A 6673-nucleotide genomic window follows, 5' to 3' on the forward strand; every position below is an offset into this window, starting at 1 on the left:
GTTTCCAGTGTTTTCATTTCAAGCGAACACGATTAGTGACACTCATGCTATCATTAGCATTATTGTGGACAAGAGTTATGGCAATTTCAACCTTTTATTGATTAACTCAAACCAGACCAGAACAGAAGGAGAGAAAGGTAAACACATGAAGTACAGAGCAAAAGACTAGGGTCAGAATAACAGGTGTAACAACAAAGCAAAAGAGACAAATGCAACAAGTTGTGATGGTTATGAACTTAAAGAGTAACAAAGAAATTAACTATTTCAATTGGTGATAATGGAACTTTTATATTTCCATAAAAAGATGTCAGAATAAGAATGTGTGAGCATTAAGGCCGTACACACACCAAAGATAAATGTACTGTACAGGCTCTTGGTAATGGTTGTCCATCAGTGAAATACGGCTCTTTACTGAAACCTAGTGGCAGCACAATGAAACTGCAACTACATCAGCAAAAGCATGTTCCTCTCCAATATCCCAACGTGCTTTCAAAAACATTTATTTTGGAATGGATAAAAAATAACACAAACAAGTAGTGGTTGATATTTCAGTCTAGACAAGAAGAAGAACATTGTAAACAAATAGTATTTGAATAAAGTTCATAAATGTACAAAACAATGGAAATGGTTTGTTATCAGTAAATTATAACTCTTTAGTAATATCCACATTTTCCAAAAAGCCAGCAGTTAGGGATCAGATCTCTTGTTGCAACATCTCTACATTTTGTAATTTCTTTGTGGCAAAAATCATGTTACAAAAGAAGTATTTACAATTCAGTACATTAAGCTGTGAAATACTTACATTAATATTTACATTTGAGCCATTCAGATGAATAAAAACTAGGCTGAAAACTCATTGCCTCATTCTTGGAGAGATTCGCCCTGAGACATGTATTTATAAAATCCACATCACCCTGTGTAGATAGAATGTGATTGTAAAAAAACAGAAGTATCCTTCAAATTCAACGCCTGCTGTGTTTATCTGGATTTGTTGACCGTGCTGTACAATGCAGCTGGATCCTCTCCAGAGTCCTGACCTCTGGTCCTGAGAGATCAATGATGTATTTCTTAGTGGTAATAATCATAATATAAATGATGAGCCAAACACCAGTAACACCCACTACGCAATACCCCTCTCAAGACCCCGGCCAAGACTGTCATGCGGTCCGCAGAAGCCTCCGGTAGTGAGACCCCTGTATGCCAGAAGACCCGTGCGTCTGTCTACAATAAACTGAAAGCTAATCTGGCTAAGGACTGGCCCTCTCCCCCAAATCACTGGTCCACTGGGAAGGGACGGGGGAATACCATGCGTGAAATCACGTTGCCTAAAAGCATGGAGACGTACATTCAGACATACAGAGGTCATTGTGAGGGTGTCGCACCGACAGTAAAACGGAAAGAGAATTGTCTGTCCAAGGTCAGCCGGATAAAAAACGTCCTCGTATTCATGGCCCATGGTGTTAACCGGCTGTCAGACTGGCTGTTTCTAAAAAAACACGAAGAGGGTCCGTGGCTGGAGCGAGTATATTTCAAAGTCGGGCCGGGGAGTCACAACATCGCTGTTGTTCCTGAAGAATGTGAACCATTTCCTGAGGTACTTGTCTGAATCAAAGCTCCGGGGTGCAGGCTCACCCAGTCTGATATGACCCACATCATCAGAGAGGTGACAGCCAACATGAACGACTTGAAAAAGTCCATCACTGTCCACCAGTTTAAGGTGAAGAGGAACAAGCTGGATCGTCTGCCGAGCCAGGCGGAGCTTCTCGCTCCATTGGAGCCTCCTGTATGGCCACTGTCCGGGTGTATGCGCAAACATGACCAACACGGAGGTCTTTGAGGCGGACAGAAGGGGCACTGCTGAGAGCTACATTATCCACATGCAGGATCACAAGACTGCCAAGACATTTGGCGAAGCACAGCTGGTGCTTACAGTAAAGGAGTTTAGCTGGGTCATGCGGTGGATGGGGATAAAAGAGGGCTTGTCGGTTCCTCAGAATGAATTCTTCCTTTTCACAACGGGGAAGCACGCTTCCAAGAACCTGAATGCTCACTTGATGGTGGCTTGGGCTGATGCTGGGCTAGAAACAGCCTCCACCTTCACCATCTTGCGCACTGCCCTGGCTGACAATATCAAGCATCACCAAGATCCAGAAAGCAGGTCGATTCTCGCCAGGTTTATGTGTCACGACGTAAGCTCTGCAGACCGGTTCTACGCGAATACGCCTGGAATAAAGGAGGGATTGAAGATCCGCTCCATGTTCAGGGCGGCAGCAGCTGCAGCAGCATCATCAGAAGGAGGTCTACCGCCGTCAGATACCTCCGAAGAGGGCTCAGGGGCGGAGAGCAGCGATACGTCTTCTTCAGGGCCGGTTGATACTCCTGATGAGGGGACAGGGGCCGTGGACTCAACCTTTTTTCCCCGGTGCACCGTACAAGTTAGACGGCTAATATGGCCCCCAGGCCCCCTCTAATCATGTTTTTATTATGTTTATTATGTATATTGTGTATACTGTTTTTGTGAAAATCGTGTGATAATTAAATAAATAATAAAACATTAATATAACCTTGAAGGTTCCCAGGGGAAGATACAGTGTCAGGTATCAGACTATTTAAACAATGTTTACCCGTGATTCAGACACCTTCCCTGGCTTGTAAAATGCGGTGATGCGCCCTGGAGGTATCAAGCTATTTTAAACATGTATACCCAGGATTCAATCACTTATTCCTGGGTTATAGCCTGTCATTTTGCACAATATCATTTAACATTGAACCTCTCCTGGAAATGCACATATTCTGTGTGTTTCCAGGAGAGTTTCAATGTTAAATGATATCGTGCAAAATGACAGGCTATAACTCTCTTCCAGACGTTTAAAAACACTTTTCCCGACCATTTAAACATTGTTTCTGGCTTGTAAAGTGCAGTGATGAGCCCTGGTAGTATCAGACTATTTAAAGGGTTACCAGGAGCATGAGAATATCCTCCACAGAAGGGGTGGTGGTGCCGTGAATAAGGCCGAATATGGATGCCGATGGGCGGACGGTAAAGCACCGCAAAACCCATCCCCCCCTTTAAGATTACCAGGGGCACGAGGTTCTGGAGGCTGCGAACATCTGGGTTTAGTCCGTGGGGGGAGTGCTTAAGTCCGGGGGCCTGGGGACTCACGGTGTGCAAGGTTATGGAGGTGCCCATGGCAGTGACACACGCTGGAGGTCATTAGTACGTCATTTGGGGGTCTTGGAGGGGCCACAGAGAGGAGATTTCCCCGGTCTCTGTCCTGGAAGTGTGAAATAAACCGAGTCCCCATGGCAGGGACACACGCTGGAGGTCTCTCTCCCGAGAGTGGACGTCCATTGCCTCTAAATAGGGTTAAAATTAGGTCTGTCACTTTGGGTAACTGCACCACTGTCGGACGTCTCCCGAGAGTGGACATCCATTGCCCCTAAATAGGGGTCTTGTTCTCGAGTGAGGGAACAATGGAAGAATCGGAGCAGCGGGAGCGGTACTGCAGTCGCTTTACCGCACCGTTGTGACGAAAAGGGAGCTGAGCCAGAAGGCAAAGCTCTCTGTCTACCGGGCCATGTTCGTTCCTACCCTCACCTATGGTCATGAAGGATGGGTCATGACCGAAAGAATGAGATCGCGGATACAAGCGGCGGAGATGGGTTTTCTCCGCAGGGTGGCTGGTGTCTCCCTTAGGGATAAGGTGAGAAGTTCAGTCATCCGGGAGGGACTCGGAGTTGAACCGCTCCTCCTTCGCGTCGAAAGGAGCCAGTTGAGGTGGTTCGGGCACCTAGTTAGGATGCCACCTGGGCGCCTCCCTAGGGAGGTGTTCCAGGCACGTCCAGCTGGGAAGAGACCGAGGGGTAGACCTAGGACCAGGTGGAGGGATTATATCTCTTCGCTGGCCTGGGAGCGCCTTGGGATCCCCCAGTCAGAGCTGGTTGATGTGGCCAGGGAAAATAAAGTTTTGGGCTCTCTGCTGGAACTGCTACCTCCGAGACCCGACCACGGATAAGCGGGAGAAGATGGATGGATGGATTATGCTTTGATTATCATAATCCTTCATTCTGACATTATTCTGGCTACCCATGAGCAGTGTTGGGCAAGTTGCTTTTAAAAATTAACTAGTAATAGTTATAGTTATTGCTCTCAACAAAGTAACTAGTTACTTTATTAGTTACTAAATTATAAAAGTAACTAGTAACACGTTACTTTACTTTACTTTAAAAATAATAACAATACAAATAGAAGTGTTTGTGTTGTTCTGTGGCACAGTAAGATAAAAGACAACTCCCCATCATTGTAGCAATTATCATTATGAAATGTAGTGGACCAATAAAACACAAAACATATGTTTAGACATTTTGACAGGCATCTTTATTGTAGCCTCAACAATCAAGTGGACAATGCTTTCTGTCCTGCACACAGTTTACATTTGACCGTAATATTTTTTGCGTCCTTTATCCCCAAAAATTGAAAATGGAGGTTATATCTCCAAGTTGTAAATGCGCTGCTGCTCTGGCTGATACTTGCAACTGCCATTGTGTGTGTGTGTGTGCTGGTGGTGGGCGTTGCCGTGTATGTGTGTGTGTTAGCAAGTGTTTGTGTGTCTGTGTATTTTCCCCATAAGTCAAGACCCGCCGAACTCTGTCTCTGAGTGGCTAACCCTGAAATGTTACCCCGCGTTAACCAATCATTACTCCTCTCTGGTTACTTTCACTTGTCCATGGTGCTATGAGAGGACATCGCTGTATTCGCCTAAAAGTTACATCCGCAGGGAGATTCGGTTCAGTTCCATCACATAATGTAACGCACCCATTTAAATCACAGTAACTATAACGGCGTTATTTAATGGAAATAGGTAACGTGTAACGTTATTAGTTACCGCAAAAAGTAGTTGCGTTACAGTAACGCGTTAGTCCCAACACTGCCCATGAATCACACATGAGTCAGCCTGACAACACATGAAGGGAAGTTACTGCCCATATTTAGTAGATGAAAAAAGAGGGGCAGGACCGTCGACATTGAAAGAGCCATTTCAGTCTTTGTTCCAGACTCTGGTCAGTTTTATTTGATATGTTTTATTTTTCTGTTAAGAATACATCTCTTTACTTCAAACTCTGAACATTTTATTGCGAGTGAAGACTCAACTTTTGAAAATGTTGTGTTTGTGTTCATAATCTGGCCCAAATAGGACTTCCATCTCCGACATGATATGGCAAGCCAGCCGGGAGAGTTATTGATCTCTTAGTGTACAGTATGGGAATTCATTCTCAGGCGTGTTTCTGCCTGATCTGAAAATTTAAACGCCCAGGCTGTACATAGAGTTATCACCACATACATGTAGTGAGAATTTGGGAGAAAAAGAAAAGCAAAATGTATTCGATTTTTTCCCGCTCATAATAAAAAATTATATACAAAAGGTAAACAAATCAGAAAAACATTTAACATCTAGCAAAGTTTTTAATTTCAGTGTGAACAAATCTAAAGTGCACATGGAGTAAAATGTGATGAAAATGGTACAAACAGGTGGCAACATGTGTGACGAAGGTGTTGCGCTGGGCTATATCATGCAATCGAAACTTAAGCTCACTCCATTGCGGAGATATTCCCGCGAGAGTGCGGAAAACTTTAATTAATTAATTAATTTCAAATGTGAAATTTTACCAATATACTCACGGACCACTAGGGGGCGATCACGGACCACTAGTGCATCCGGGGACCAAACTTTGAGAAGCACTGTTCTAAACCTACAAGCTGCTGACTCCTACCTGCTGATGCTGCTATTAACTGACATATGTAAACAAATGTTGGGAGTTGAAGGTGAATATATCCACTTTGCACACATCCTGCACAGCCTCGCTCTCCACAGGGACATTTCAACGTCCTTCTTCTTTGTTTCCATCAGGTGAGCATCTGAAGAACATCACAGAGACTTTGTGTAAAGTTACAGCTGGAACTGTGACTCTAAATGTGGAGTGGGCCTGTTTGATCTGATGCAGGAGGCTCTAACCTGACTGGACTTTACACCATGTCTCCCTGCTCCTCTGTGTCTTCTGTCTGTGCTGCAGTGTGTGAGACGTTCTCATACACAGGAAAAGAGTCCATCTGATGACGAGAGAGAATCATGAACTGTATATATCGTTTAATTTTGTCAAAAATGTATTATATTTTGAAGAAGATTAGTTGATGACATTGTTTTATGACCAAATGCATTACTGGTTTCTATTCATCAAGTTGTCTTAAAAAGACAGGTTCACTTAATTCCTCTTTTCTCAGAGCATTCATAGGACAATTTATATACTCTCTCTCACCTCTATCTCTTCAGGTTCACGTGCTTCAGTGGTGGAGCTCAGAGCTTTCTTCTTCCTGGATTTAATACAACAACACCAACAACAACAAATGCATGATGACAGTGGAACGAAAGGATGATAGAAGATGATGAATACATTGTGGGTGAACTCATGTATTGCTATTGTTGTACCTCATACACAGACTCAGGAGAAACAGAAGAATCACCATCAAGACCCCCAGAGTCGTCCTGATGATATTTACTATCATTGTTGAATTCCCTAGATACATGAACATATGTGATAAACCTCAGTAGTAGATTGATATATCCCTTCAGTCCAGCCTGTCCTCCTACAAAAAACGACCATATAGGCCGATTGT

At 43.8% G+C, this 6673-nt stretch overlaps 1 long non-coding RNA gene across 1 annotated transcript; it reads right to left on the reverse strand.

The window, feature by feature from the left end:
• Window positions 1-5538: 5538 nt before the first annotated feature.
• On the reverse strand, window positions 5539-6673 carry LOC307036433. The gene is made up of 4 exons (XR_013807350.1): window positions 6486-6673; window positions 6316-6370; window positions 6015-6109; window positions 5539-5917 (listed from the first exon to the last, which is right to left on the reverse strand). It is a non-coding gene; the product is annotated as an uncharacterized lncRNA (long non-coding RNA).

The sequence above is a fragment of the Notothenia rossii genome, assembly GCF_949606895.1.
Source record: "Notothenia rossii genome assembly, chromosome: 1".
In the NCBI taxonomy this organism is placed as follows: Eukaryota; Metazoa; Chordata; class Actinopteri; order Perciformes; family Nototheniidae; genus Notothenia; species Notothenia rossii.